Raw genomic sequence first — 15,611 nt, 5'->3', positions numbered from 1 at the left:
TGATGTAAAATGTGTAGTTTGCTGAAGGAGAGTGTGCTAATTCTTTCAGGATAGATTTTGGTCTGGAGCTCAGCTCTGCATTTTCTTTCTGAAGTCTGATTAATACTTTATCATCTGTTGCAAATAAAAATATTTTATGTTGGGAATATGTTTCACATAGCTACTCTGTAACTAAAGAAAGCTCAGGTGGCCTTGGCATACTTGACATATTCTCTTCCGATTGATGGTGGGGGAAAAAAGCAGACAGTTTCTTTTGTTGTCATATCTGCACCCATTTAAAAAGAAACTTTGAATTGAATAGAAAGGGGCTTTTGTTTTCAGGACAAGCTGCATTTTGTTTTAGGACAACCTAAAATTAAATTACTTTTTTATCTTTAAAAATAAAATGAAAGGCGGCTTGAAATAAAAAGCCACTGAAAACGCAAGTTATTTTTCTCAAATTCTTCTGAATTTTGTTTTTCATCTTTTGCTCAAACACATTTCTAAACATTTTGACTTTACCCAATTGATATTTTCACAGTGAAAAAAACTATCAGATTTAACATGTTAGCTTAATTCTAGTTTAATTATTTGAGCTCCAGCTGTACTCTGTGTATTATATGAATTGATGAGAAGAAGTCCCCAGGTTGCACTACATTTGTGACTGGTAGGGGCCACTCCTAGGAGACAAGGGCAATGTGAATTGTGCTGGCTTATCCTGATTACAATGAACACTTTTGTATGTACTTGGACAAGACAAGGTTTTCAGAAGTGGTCAGCTTTGGGCTTGCTTTCTGCTCACTGGAGTCGCTGGGATTAGCAGCGCTGGCAGGCTGTTGATGAGCACTGTGAGAAGTCCATTTACACCAGCTCTCAAAGCAGAATGGCTTTTCCCATTGCTGACAGGTGGGGGCAGGGGGGGAGGTGGGCGATGCTGTGGAGAAGAAAGGATGTTCTTAATTAAAGCTAGTGAACTTCACTAAAAATCTTAATGGCAGAGCACTTTTCGATCTTCTTGTGAGTTAAAAATTAAGAGTTTATCTTCACTTGTGAAGCACTTGTGAAAATTGTGGATTGCTTTGCTCTCCTTCTAAAAATAAGCTATTGTGGCAGAAAATTAACTGTCCCAGACAGAGGGTGTTTAGAGGACCCATTGGGTTTCTGCTGCTTTGTTGTTTGGTTGTATTGTTGGTTTTGTCTGCTTTTTTCTTGTGTGTGTTTGTTTGCTTTTACAGTGGAAGTATGGCTTTTGCCCTTTACACTAAAAACACATTCATGATTTTCAGGGGTTTTTTACTCTCCAAGGAGCCTCAATTTTTTTTAGTGGGGCTTTCTATCTTGTACCCAACTCCCTGCCAGAGAGGTTTCCTGGCTAATACTTCTCAGCAGAAGTTGTTTCTCCTTTGAATATCTGCTGTGAATGGGCACCAAACACAGACGAATGTTTTTGCCTTCATAGAGCTTTTAGTTCAGGCCAAGTTAAAGTCTAAAGGAACTGTGCGTATATATACATATAAATATATATATATTTAAATAAATATATATACATATAAATATATTTCATATATTTATGAAATGTGAAAGGGACAAAGTTGGTGTAAATGGTGTTCATAGTGACAAAAGTAAAGAAAACGATATGAAGCAATATGCCTACTTCAATAACTGCAAGATCACCTTTGAAGGGTGCTTTGTGGTAAGCCTCTGGCTCTCCTTGTATCCCCTTGGCAAACTTGAGCTCATGCCTACTGCATGCTCTGTCTTCTCCCTTCAGTAAAGATGCTTGGCTAGAGCAGGAAAATATGCTCAGATGGGTTTGTTCAATTTCTCCTACTTTGCTCCAGATTATTGATTCTTTCTCAGCATATATTTTTGACATCTCCCTCCCTTCTCTGTTACTACATTTTCTTTTCCCTGGAAGGGTGACCTCCTTGCCCTGATGCACACACATCCAAGACATGACTGAACTATTGAAAGGTGTTCGCCTGCTCTTTTCCACTTGTAAAGCCATGTGTATGAAATCTTTTCCTACCCTAAACATGGAGATTCTCATCAAAGTAATTAAACAACTTCATTTTATATAGTGTTTATGGTGGGTGAGGATCATTTATGGCTTCTGTTTGTGACTAGGCCCTATGACAGCTCTTAAGCTGGAAGGGGGAGGATTTGAGGGAGGGAGGAACTAACTCAAAATTTGAGGCTACTGCTGTAGTCCATTTATCAATTTTCATGAGGGGCCTGTTCACACCACCATTGTCAATGATTTTCACTAATAAATTGATCAGAGACTTGGCTGGCAGAGAGGCAGAACTTTCTGAGCTGTTGTTATTTAGCACATTCTCCTTGTGAGCTTTAAAAAAAGGCCTGGCGTCCCCCTTCTTCCTTTTTGATTGACATGTACATCTTCATAAAATGCAGGCAAAGAGCTACTTCAGCAAAGATTGCCCATGCTTAACAAGCTGCTGTGCACTTAATATACTTCAGCTTTCCTTGAGAGCTTTGAAGTAGAACAAGGGTTGCTTCAAGTTGGACAGCTCTACATCACTGCAGCATGTTAGTACAGCATGAACACTCCCCATCTTGCGTTAGAACGGATTCTAAACTTATCACATAAAACTGGCAGTAACTAGGTGTCTTCATGTACTCTGAAAGTAAAACTAGGGCTCCAGCAAATGTTCCACTACCTGTAAAAGATACCCAGACCTATGGTTTTGGGCTCTGAAGTGACAGTGCCATTCACTTGGCAGCACGGTGTAGGTAAAGCCCTTCTTTGCTATAAAGGCCCCAGAAGCTGTGCACTTTATGATCTACCTAAAACCATGTGGGAATGGGGGAAATTCTAGCAAGAAACAATATGGCTGGAGTAGAAGCTGGAGCATCTTGAACTAGCAGTAGTGTTTTGCAATTCCAGCAGATTCTGTAACATACCAGACTGGAAATGCTGGTGGAAAACTGGTTGGTTTTGGCCTCACTTAAGTGGAATTTTCTCCAGCTTTTCTAAACACTAAGATATCCTGACAGGCTCTTCAGGCTATCAACACTTCTTGACAGGTCTTTTCCTTATAGTCCATGCAACTCTCCTCTTCCCTTGTTTTCTGTCAATATCCATGGGCACAGCAATGCCAGAAAAGTTTTCCATTTACCACAGGCTGTCCCTTTCCTGTCGCTGCCTCTTATGTGGTTTAAGTGGATCTGAACATCTCTTTATTCTCTTGGATCTCAAACCGCCAACCAGAGGGGTTAGTTGCACTGGATCATATTTGAAAATATGCCAAGCTGTGGACAGGTGCTATTAGATGTAGCCGAGGCTGTTTTATGTGAGTTTTGGGGGCAGGTGCTTTTTCTGTTCTTTTTCAATGTCTGTGAGAAATAGTTGCTACCTTTAATTTATAAGTGCAATAGGAAAAGCTAAAAAAAAATCATTGCAGTGCTTGAAATGTGAAGGGTTAAATAAGGCGTAATCAGTCAATATTACTTTTTTTGCTTTATTTTTTCTTAGGGCTGTTTGAGAGGAAGAATGCTTTTGAAGCCTTTGTTCAAATTAAAAATTGAAAAAGAGCACAAAATAGGTGAGGTGGGCTGACTGCAGGAGTTCTTGTTCTTGAAGTATGATCATGTTTCCTTGAAAAGAGTTAGAAATAAATGCCTCTTAAGGGGCTAATATAACAGCAGCAAAATAAACAAATTTGGTTTCTGCACCTGGTGTTGGCTGCAACTAGTAACTTCAGCACCAGAGAAATGAGCAGAACTTGTTGTCCATCATCCAGACAAAGATTGGACTAGCTTCTGCTGGAATGCTTAAAGTTTTGCTTTTCACTGTACTTTCACCTGTTGGTTTATAGAACTGTTGCAAAAGATTCCAGCCGGTTTGGGCAGGCCATGTCCCTACTGTGGAACAAGAAGAGTAGTAAGAAAGAGCTTCTTCTCATCTAGGTCCTTTCACTCTTTCCCTTCGTTTCTTCTCTTTCTTTGCCTTGTAATGGGATCAGGCTCTCGGTGAGACATCTGTAACAGAGAGAGAGGAAAAGCACAACAGTTAAGGTCTAAGAGAATGCATGGTGCTTTCTCCTTTCCTCACCTTTATTTCCTCTTGCCATCCTGCTTTAATTTTCCTTCTGACCTTCACCACATGAAGAATGCTGGAAAGATGTGGTGGTAAACTGGACGTTTTTCTATGGTTGTAGGTGCACCAGTTAAATGCAAGTCTGGCAATGCTTCTGGATCCTTTGACTCGAGAGTCCATACTGTTCTCATTCAGTAGCTGTGCTCTAACGTCATCTGAAAGTGGATGTAGACAGCTTTTTGTTTCAGCTAATTGAGCATTTTTATTTTCAGGTACTATTTTATAAAAATGGGGTGTCATGGAGTCTTATCCCTTGGACACTTTAGAATAAAGGCATTTCCCTAATAACATCTGTGCATTTCCTCTGCATGCTCTTATTACGTAAATAGCAAATACTGCTATTTAATAATGAGCAATATATCCAACTGTTGGCATAATTAGCATGTAAGCTAGTGAGAGTTTCAAAAATGAAAAAAATCCTGCAGCCAATTTTGGGTAACGATTTTGCCATGGGGGAAGTTAGTGAGAGAGACAAAATTCCTCAAGATGTTGCAGCAGCTGGCAAGGTCTCCATGGTTACATTGGCAAGAGATCTGGGAAACCACCAAGAGTAGTTCATTACTCCACAATAAAATACCAGAGGGGAATACTCCTTGGTGCATCTGAAGATTATCTTAAAGAGAAGCTTTAATTAAAAAAGAGGAGAGTGAAGAAGATACAAGGTTCGTTTAGGGGAAAAATGTTTAAACTTGAATGCAGCCAGTGACAAAGTTGTGTCTGGGACACCTTTAATCACAGGTTGTGGCTGCAGTAATTATGTGAGCTGTTGCCTCTGCTTATTTCATGTATTTGTGGCCTGACAAGATCAGGGAAATAATCTTGTCTGAATGCAAGCAAATTGTCACAGAAAGAGTAGCTATTCAGATAAGATTGTTCTGCTGTGCGTTGTGGGACATGAAATGTCCCCTGCTTCATGCTCATGGATGGGAAGGTTTTGTGAGACTTCAAGACATTGGGCTTCTCAAAAAAATTATATTCTGTCGTAAGAATGCCAACTTTCAGAACAGTATTTTCTTAATAAGGAGGAATAGCAAGCTACAGCTGGTATTAGGTGGGATGTAGATCAAAATCTGTACATAAGATTTTCTTTGTAAGAATGTCGAGAACAGAAGGAAAATGGCCCCCTTTTAAAAGCCATTGTGATTTTTATCAGCATTGTGTCCAATATTCAGTATAGTGCAGTGAATTACCTCTTTTATTTTCTAATGCTTAAAGTTATAAAAAGTAATTTTGAGCATCACCTTGTTGAGTCTGAGTTTCAGGTAGAGCTTTGTGCATACGCCTATGCATCCATATTAAATACCTGTGTTTTTCAGCCCTGCTGCAGAGTTTCAAGGTCTAAGTCACAGTCTAGTGCCTCATGAGAAGAATACTAAAAGATATTTTTCCCAAGGAGATATAAGAGGCATTTGAAGATAGTCTCACAGTTTTAGCAGTCTGGGGTGTTTTTAGTGAAATAGAAAATATTGATTTGCCAAAAATGTTATTTTGTTTCATTAGTTTATTTACTTTGGTGAAGTTTTTGAGGCATAAATGTTTCTGAAATTTAGGGCTGTCAAAATATAGCCAGATGCTGAATGTCAGACAGTAGGATGGACTGGCTTGGGGTTAGGGAGACCCAAACTCTGAACCAGCCCTAACAAGAGGCTAAGTCTGGGATGTACCCATCCTGCAAGTGCTCCTGCAGATATGAGCAGCTGGCTATTTTAAATATGAATCTTTTGGTGTCTCTTGTCATAGTTGATCCATCTTGGATAAATGCAAATTGCTGGCTTATGGGGCTTGCCTCTGTATTTAGAGCTAGAGCATCCACACGGCTGGGATGTGAGAGCCTGGCAGCCCCCTCCCTATTATGGGAACAGACCTCTTAACCGCTTGGCCCCATCTCACGTACAGCTGCCACAGATATGGCCTTGGAGCAAATCTGGAAAAGCTCTTAGTTAAGCACATGGAATACTTTTTGTTGCCACTCTTGTGCCTAGCTCACCCTAGGGAATTGAGATCCTTGGGAAGGTGATGATGGGCTCCTCCATCAGCAGTGACTCTGCAGTGTTGCTCAACCTGTTTCCTGCACAACACTTTCCAGATCACTAGGCAGTGATACCTTTTTGCTAGAGATAAGCAGGTACAGGAATAATACTGTGCTTGTGGTGTGCTTAGAGAAGAATCAAATACCTTTCTGATAGTTAATTAAAAATAAATGATGTTTTGCTTTTGTCAGTGTTTCACCTTTAGAAAAACACTTAGCCTTTAACCAGGTCACTGTTTTTGACCTTTATAGCAAATGAAGCATTCCTGTGTTGTCTGAGAGATTGAATACATGACCTGCTCATTTGTTTCTGTCAACTCGGTCAGAAAAATAAACCCTCCATTGATGTATTTCATCTTCAGCTCAAATTCTGTGTGGCTGGCTTGTGGAAAAGGCAGCCATTAGTGCACTGATATTTCCTTGAGTGCTACATGTGCCACACTCATTGTTTTCCTCTCCTTGCCAGAGGGAATGGCAGGGGAGGGAAAGGAACTGAAATGGGAAGAGAGGTGTGTTCTCATTTCACCTCCTTCCTAGTCTGCCATATCCTTCAATCTCTGTGATCTTTCAGAGCCTGAAAATGGTCCCAGGGATTCCTGAACTCTGTGGAATGACTCAGACTTTGGACTCGGTGGTATTAGAGGAAAAATGATCAGAGTAATTATTTGTGGAATGAAATAGTTTTTGACCAAATCTACTTGTTCATCATCAAAGGCCCCGGGTTTGATCTGGCCTAAATCTAAAAGATTGTGCTTGTCATTGAGTGGTGGTCTCTGCTACCAGCTGAGGTTTTTCTGACAGCAGTTAAGGGACTTAAGTTCATTTCTATGAATTCTTCACTCACCACTCGAACACATTCAACAGAGAGGACTGAAGCTAATTATTTGCCTGATTGTGTACGGTCCAGGGATACAACGATAAACATTCATCCATCACTAAGCATTTTCTGATGTCATCAATAGTCATGATAGGTGTATTTTAAACCAGGACCTTTATATTTCTGTTACAATCCGGACTTAGCTGGTCTTAGTAGTTTTGCAGTGCTTGGGCAGTGTAAGGAAAAATCCGGTTTAGTTATATCATGATTTCCTTGTTCTGAATACACTTAAATGCCATTGTCTTTCCTACTCTACTTATCCAGGGCTCTTAATGAAACACTTTAAAGTGATGTAAGTATTCCCCATGATGCTCAGTCCACCAAATCTTGCTGGGAAGTTTGTTCCCTCAGGTTTTGTTGCCTGTCCATTGCCTACCTAACAGATTACATGTGGGGCAGGCCCTTTCCATCCCCAAGCTGATGATTTAGCTCACAGAACTCCTCACTCAGGGCTGGGGATTAGAGGCAGTATCACAGAGCAAACTACAAGAGATAACGAAACACTAATTTTTGCTTTCTGACTTTCTCTTCAGAGCCTCATTCTGAAAATCATTAAAGTGAAATGAAACCTCGTATTTATTCTTTCCATGACTCTGAGGGAATAATAAAAATTCATACAGAAAATTATTAGTCCCATGCAATATTGGGAATGTCTCAGCTGAATGCCAGTCCAAACTTGCTTTCTTTCCTCTGTATAGTGGTATCTGAGTCTGCTTGCCAAGATTGCTCAAGCATTTTCATCTAACAACTCCCATGCTACTTCAGAGTTCTTAACATCAGTGGGCAGTTTTGACCTCTTTTGCTCTCTTTCTGCTGTGTGCTGTAGTTTTTGAGGCCTTACTTGTATGTGTGGAAAGGTCACAGCTTAGTTGTATGATGCTGGGGAGGATTGCCCTTGCTGCTGGTGGGGGCCTCCCTGGAGTCAGCAATGCATCTCATATTGATGACAGGTTTATTAACATTCCTTTTTCCATTTCTGCTGCCCTGGGTTCTTTCCAGGTCCAGAAACAGAAATACTGTAACCTTCTGAGTGAGGTGATGTGGCTGTGACTGTGACTATTGCCAGCCCTCATAACAGCTCTTCCCTCAGGGGACCTTCAGGGCAGATCCATTAGCTCTTCTTTGCAGGAAAAGTGGAGCTTTCCATACTGCCTGTGTGTGTTTGAGCATGTTAATAATGAGATTTTCTCTGGAGCTGAAGTTTGGATTTGTTTTGGACAGGTTTGATTCTCTTTTTCATTTGGCACCCGTGCCAAGGGCAATGGCCGATCCCAAGAGGGCTGTATTGAAAGGACTGGTCACTTACTGATCTTGCTCCTCTTGCAGTCAAAGACCACCTAGGAGCTGTGTTCTGGAATGGATTTAGTGATATTTAAGTTCATTGCATCTTGTGGAAGCCAAAGACCTCTTTTTTTTCTCATTCCACAAGTTTGAAGACAAGTAAGAACTGCAGTTTTCTTTTGGCAGAATTCCTGTTCAGAGAAAAACCAGTCCATTTCTGAAATAAAAGGAGCAGAGGTGTTCCATCCCTAAAGGGTCTTTTTCTGGACCAGTGGAAGTTATTTTGTGTGTTCTTTATGGAGTGATCAATACAGAGCAGATATGTTCTACTTTCAATATTGAGTACATATGTGCTGGGTGAGGGAAACATTAAACACACAAAGCTAAGTCTCACCGACCTTATGGAGCCAAAAGGGTTTATAGAAGGGAGAAAGGGGATAAGCCTCTGTGTGGAATCTGGAAATGTGACAGACTACACTATAGATTGTCCTTCTAGTCATATCTTTTGTGTTTTAATAATTTAAGTGCCTTACCTATGTTTTGAACAAGCCAGTAAATTCCCATGTTTGGGGGTTTTTTTAAGTCTAAAGTTATCAATCAACTTCTGTCTGCTTTTCTTTCATGCTGAAAGTCTCTAATACGGCAATTACACCTAAGCAGGACAAACTAAACTAAGTTGGAAAGGCTTAGCTCTCTAGATCCTAACTAGCAGTAGGGGCTTATGGAACACTGGCTCACTGAATGACATTTTGCAAATGTTTGTTTTGATATTCCCAATTAGGATTAGCATATTATTGGCAATCAACATTGTGTAACATTTGGAGCACGATTGCATAACTTGCCTTTGGTGTTTTGTTGTGCATGAGGTATGGGAGTTCTGTCAGGAGAAGCAGCAGCCTGAATTAAGACCCAGCAACTAATGTCTGCTTTTCATTAGCTCAAACTGTAAATTTCTCTGGGTGTTATTTCTTTTTCTAATGTCGTGTAGACAAGTCCATCTGGCACAGGTGTAAAGCCAACCTGTAGTACTATCAGTTGTACTGGGCTGGTGAGCAAGGAGCTCGTTTCAGCAAGTAACACAGCTCTGTGCTGCTTTAATAGTTCTCATGGCTTTGATTTCAAAATGCTGTCCTGCTTAATCAAAGCAGATCTGAGATAAGACAAGATTTGAGGAACTGACATATGTCATATATGCTATCAAGCAGCTAATATTATCTCAATTCTCTTTTTGTATCAATCTTCTGCCAGGCATTATGTATCATGGACAATACAGCCAAGTTACCCTTGCCATACCACTCCAAGCTACTATTCACTTTCCCTCTCATTCGTCACTAAAAACACAGGTTAGGCAAGTCTTTTGCTACTTGTCTACTTGTTGACTGATATAATTTCTTTTAACAATAAATTAATTTCATAATCTGATATTCAGAAATGTGTATTTTTGGAAATATTCAGATCTTGGGTTTTGATGTTTAGAAAATAGACTATAGGGAAGATGGTTAAAGGAAGTGTAGCAGGGACAAAAATTTCTGAAAGACATGAAGGAGCTCTAAGCAGAGTAATATTAGTGTCCACTGTAGGGTCTCTGTACCTGTCTAACTGGAACATGGAACTTCTCCCAACAGACTTCTCCACAGCCAGTCTTATCCTACAGAACAGGAGAACAGCTGTGCTGGGAGAAGCTGAAGAGACAGAGTAGATGGGGGGCCTAGCTTCCAGTTCTAGACTGCATTCTCCAAATCCTCTTTTCCTCAGCAGTCCAATCTGTTAGCACTGGATTTTCTGGTCTCTTTGCATGAACTGTGAAAAGAAATGATGTTACAAGAAATGTAGCTTTAGAACATTTGTCATTAATACCACAGGCATATGGATGGCTGCACAGTGAACCTCATTGCTGAGTACTCCAGGGTGATGTACAAGGGTGTCCCATTAGCCTTTGCTGCTGATTTATATCTTTTACTGAAGCTGGTATTAAAACGTGTTTATGTAGAACAAGAAAACTATGCAGTGTACCATTCAGAACAGACTTTGTTGTCATGCCTGTTTGTTGAATTCATTATTTGGAGTGTCAGTGGATTAAGCCCCAAGCCACAGTGGAAATAGGCAGAGCAAGAAGAATTAAGAAAAGCAATGCTTTCCAGACCTGGCCTAAGTGAACTGCTCCAATTATAGCTCAGTAATGAGTTTATTAAAAAAGACAGATGAGATCAGTAAGTGGTGAGATGGCAATTGTTTTTCATAACTGACCTTAGCTAAGTGTAATTTGAACAGACATACATAATGTTAACTTGGAGGTTTTAATTTTGGTTAGGATAATCAGAGTTTGAGCACTCTATGTTCTCCTAATTCAAGATACTAATATATTCCATATTTTTTAAGGGCCTTGGACATAAAGTTTAGCTAACAGATGTGCAACAGATTGAGCTGGGAACAATTTAAGAGTAGTCAAAAGAGCTGCTTTGATTGTAATTTATAATAGGCATACAGTTTCAAATTTAAAAATGTATAAGTCTGTGTAACTTCTAATGCTTGTGATTCACAGGCAGTTACCACTAGCTCCCATTAATGGAAAATGATGATGATTTACATAATGCTAATATCTATTCATTATTTAAATCCTTAATTACGTGTGCAGCCATGTGGTGCAGTAAAATAATAAAAGGATAAAAAATGCAGGAAGTAATGGTTCTTTCAAGCAACTGGGAAGTCAGGTGGCCATTACATTAAAAAGAAAGAAGATAAAAATCATATTTGTACCACCTTTTGATGGTTTTTCAAAAAGGGAGGGCTTCTGTTAATATTGTCTTAATATTTGGGTCCTAGTTCTACCTCTCACTTTTGCAATATAGCTTCAGAACCCAATTTTGTTTCTCTTATTTGAAATGAAACCTTTTCCAATCCCATATGAAAATTGGTTGTTTCTCAGAAAATCGAATCCTAACTTGCTCTTCCCCTGACAGAACTGCCTTCTTGGAGAGTTCAAAAGTTCATTTGTAGGTTTTCCTTGCCTATGTTTTTTTTTTTGCTGCTTCAGATTTCTGAATGAACCTCACAGACTATAGGGTACTCATTGCTGGTCTGTTGTGACCTTTTCCATGAGGTTTATATAAGGCTGATCCCATAAACACCCACTCACAATAGATTGATTTGCTATTTTCCTGTTAATTGATTCTTCATTAATACAAATCTATGTGGTACTGAATTTTAATTTCAGTTCATATCAATGCTGAATTTTCATACCAGCTGGAGCTTGCAAATTGTATTGTGCTCATCCTAGGTGTATTTTTTGATAGCAGAATTCAAATGACCATTGTTGTTTTTTTGTGGGTTTTTTACGGTTTTCTTTTTTGGGTTGGTTAGTTGGTTGGTTTTGGGTTTTTCTGGGGTGGATGGTCAGGTAAAAAGCAAGAATATTTCTGAGAATGAATGCTGGAATATTGATCTTGCACTAGATTAATACAGGGGTGCTCTTCCAGGATAAGGGCTGGGAGATAGCATATTAAGATTGGAGGGTTAAAAAGAGCTCCCTTAGGCAATGAGAGAGATGGCTTAAGAGTTGCCCATCAATTCTCAGCACTTCCATTTGACTCCAAAATATAATAATGGACAAGTCTGTGCTTGTCAAATATTAACAATCAAAATCCTGTCCTCAGACACCAAGCTACACTTAAAATTAAACAGATTAATAACTTCCAGGTTGTTAATGATAGATGAAAGGGTTCTGCAATTGGTGCTGCCTTTTAAATTCAATATGTCACTGATGTCAAATGCAAAATTGCTGTCAGTATTCCTGAAATGAGGTCATTACTTTCTTGCCCTGTTGCACAGCTGAGAAAGGTTGGTCGGTGCTATTTTGTATGTTTTTCAAGCAGCTACTTCTACTGGGCTTGTCCAGATCAGTAAATGCTGCTGGGTCTGTTTCCTTCCAGTTTTGGGGGAAGGGAAGTGAGGCCTATGGCATCCCTTTTGTCCAGAGTCTTTTGTGCAGGCATTGCTCTCTCTAGGACTCTTCATTGGGCACTGAAATAGCACATGAAAATGACCTAGTGAAGAGTTTTTTCTGACAGCCCTCCCTGAGGATATGCCTGTGCATGGTTTAACTGGCACTGTTAGGCACATCAGATGCACTCATGCTATCTAGTAACCTCAGTGGGTCTGGAATAGGTGTCAGGAGAGAGGGATGTGTTACTTGAGTTTGATTTGTATGCACCATTACAGTAGACTGCAATGAGCATCCCGAGGACATTCTTTCTTTGGCTCAGGGTGAGAAAGCAAGATGCAATATTTGGCCCTATCTTTTGACTTCTTCTGTCCTCCCTTGCAAACAGATCCCTACTCACAAGTGCTAATTCCTAGCAGCTACAGAGTCACAGCAGTTGGAGCAGGATTTTTCACAGACCCTGCAGAGACATCTTTAGAAATCTGTTCCACTCTGACAGCTTTGTAGGTCTTTAGGTGGGGCAGAATGAATAACCCATGAACTGACTCTGAAGCTGGGTAAAGTACAGTGTAAAGGACATATGCAATGGGGAGCGCAAATGCTTCTGCACAACAGATAGTACAGATGCACTCTAGTTGAGAGCTTGTTGAATGCTGCAGCACAGCTGCAAATATTTCAGTCATTGATCTTTTTGTGCAATGTTTGTTATGTATTGCATATTTTTTGGAGCCCTCCCAGAGTCACTTGTAGAAATAGATGCTATAGGCAACTCCTGTTGGTTTGATCACATCTCGATAGGAAATTGAAAGTGCTAGACAACTCTCAGTAGAAAATGGTCTCAGACTCTAAGCTTGCCTGTTACAAATGGAGCTTTACAGTGACAAAGGGAACAAAGTCTACCTTACTGCAATAACGCTCTGAAACTCTCCTCTACAGGGTGAAAAAGAAACCTGAGGCATTATTAGAGAACCTTGCTTACAAATGGCTTGGCTGCAGCAAATTTCCAGTGTACTTTGACATAACCCTCAGCTTTACTGTGGTTGCACTGGCTGCAAGAAACCTTGACAGCAGATTTGATGACTGATATTTCTGTTTTATTCAGACATTTTATTTTATGCTTGCTCCAATCATCCGTTGAGGAATGGATTAAAATTCAAGCACCATTGGATTGCTTGGACGGAAATAGGAGTTCAATAAATGTCATCTTTCATGGCACTAAATTGACTGTTTATAGGGCTAGGCCTTTGATTCAAACCTTTATTGAACCTTGGTTTATGCTGATTGAAACCTTTGCTGAGGACTTTGTATAGAGAACATATGTAACAGCTGAAGCTTTCTGATTGCTGAGGGCTATTTATAGAAGTCTCTGTCCTATTTTGAAAAGAGATCTCTGCACCAAGCACTCTGAAGTCCTGATGTCCTTCACGGAGCCTTGAGCTGCCTTGTGTCACAGAAACGGCCTCTTAATATGTTTAGGTGCTGAAGGCAAAACTTCACAGTAATTCAGGGATCAAAGCCCAAAAACATCATTACAAAAAGCTGCCGGCTGAATGCAAGCACCAAAGATGTCGTCTCTTTAAGTATTGGCTTTCTTTTTCCCTAAGGACTTCAGGGAAGTATAGCTGGGACTCTCTCAAGTCCAGGACTGACCCAGTTCAAGAAATTGTCCTTGCTTCACACTTAGTCCTCTTAGATCCTTTCTAGCTTCCCTCAGGGTTTCATGTGCATAGCACTTGCTAGGCAGCTGGGAGACAGTTCCTCTTCTGTTTGAGGGGGATTTAAATCCTTTGGTTTATCTCTCTGAAAAATGGTGAACAAACAGTTCTGTCTGAAGTTTCTTCACCTGCTGTGAAGGAAGTCATATTCTCAACCCAGGTCCACTCCAAATATTTCCCCCATTGTATTTTATATTGTAATGGGAAGTCCATCTCAAACATCCTGGGAGATCAGTTGATTTGTCAACTGCGTATTTCTGCATTCTCTCTTCCCCTCTATTCCCTCTGCCATGGTGAACTTTTAGAGGTTGAGCCAGAGGATTCTCAGCTTTGCCTTGGGGCATCTTGTCTCTTTCCACTGCAGCATAAGATGATTTTAAAGGTCATCTCACCAAGATGCTGTGGCCTGCATTCTCCTCCAGGCATGAAGATAAGGTGTAAACAGTGAAGTCCATTTGCAATACATTTAGAGATTGTAGGGCTCTTTATCTTGTGAATGAGGGGGAAAAGATGCTAACACTTCTGGCTGTGGATGTCAGAGAGGCTTCCTTTTCGTAAGAAGATATGGCCTTCCACAGAATTAAGCCCTGAAGAGGAACTTACCATTTGAGCTTAATTTTTTCACAACCATTTACTGCAGCAGTGGAGAAAATGAGAAGGGATTGTCTAATGGAATCCTTCCCCGAGTCTCAGCTCCTGAGTCGTGGAAAAGAAAAATACATTGAACTTCCACCATATACTGAGGTTAGTCTAAGGATATAAGTCTTTCCACGAATATCTTGATCCTTTATTTTTCCCCTGAGCTCTGAGGCTGATGCTTTTGAGCTATGTAGACCCTGCTGCTTAAGTCCTCTGTGCCTGGGTAAATATGACGTCGATGCCTTGAGGTAACCGGGCTGCAGCAGTGCATTATCTCTCACCGAGGTGTCCCTGGAGGATTGGGCAGTGAGCTGTGGCTTATCTCATCCATTGCTGCATACTTAACTGGGAGTGCTTTAGCTAGCAGTGGGAGCACTTCTGCATTGCTCTGCTCATCCTTCCATTAACAGAGAGAAATCAGAACTGCTTTTCGTGTCCTGTTTCTCTCTGGCCATTTTAAAGGGTGATTCAGTGCATGATTTTTTGCTCTTTATCCGCATTGATTCTCATTTAAGTGTTTTTAACTAAGCTCCTGAAGTTTTATGGAACAAGTCCATGTCGCAGTGTCCTCCCTTTCCAGCTGACCTCTACAAAGTCTGCTTGCACTGTGATAGCCTTCTGCACACTATCCTGCAGAGCCCTGTCCCCCTCCCAAGCCCAAGACATTCTGTTGTTAGTCAGGCTTGTATTTCTTGCTGAAAGCCTGTTCTGCTGAGCAGTGCTCCTTTTACCTGTTGGCACAGGGATCATCCAAAATTGCCTAAAAACCATTTGGCACACTAATGATCAAAATTTGTAATATTAGTGCTGCTTCCAAAGACAAGCTGCTGTTATACCAGTCCCTGAGATCTCACACAGTATTCACAGAATAACACAGACAGGGCAGCCAACTAGAATAACAGAACCGCAGGTATGAATATTCTATTCCATTAGCAAATTTGAAACTCCCACCAGGATTAGAGCCTTTTATCAAAGCACCAAGAAGGGAAACATATTGCTTGTAGTAGAGAAGCAGAAGTAGGAACCTAAAG

General features: G+C 40.4%; 1 long non-coding RNA gene across 1 annotated transcript in view; it reads left to right on the top strand.

The window, feature by feature from the left end:
- The first annotated feature begins 769 nt into the window (after positions 1 to 769).
- The window catches only part of LOC116444339, a 399,973-nt gene continuing 385,131 nt past the window's right edge, over positions 770 to 15,611 (top strand). The window contains exon 1 of the long non-coding RNA XR_004240279.1: positions 770 to 885. This is a non-coding gene — a long non-coding RNA (uncharacterized LOC116444339). The remainder of the gene's footprint in view (positions 886 to 15,611) is intronic.

This window comes from Corvus moneduloides, chromosome 5 (genome assembly GCF_009650955.1).
Source record: "Corvus moneduloides isolate bCorMon1 chromosome 5, bCorMon1.pri, whole genome shotgun sequence".
Taxonomy (NCBI): domain Eukaryota; kingdom Metazoa; phylum Chordata; class Aves; order Passeriformes; family Corvidae; genus Corvus; species Corvus moneduloides.
Note: the sequence above shows the minus strand (reverse complement) of the source record. Positions and strands in the feature narration are given on the sequence as shown.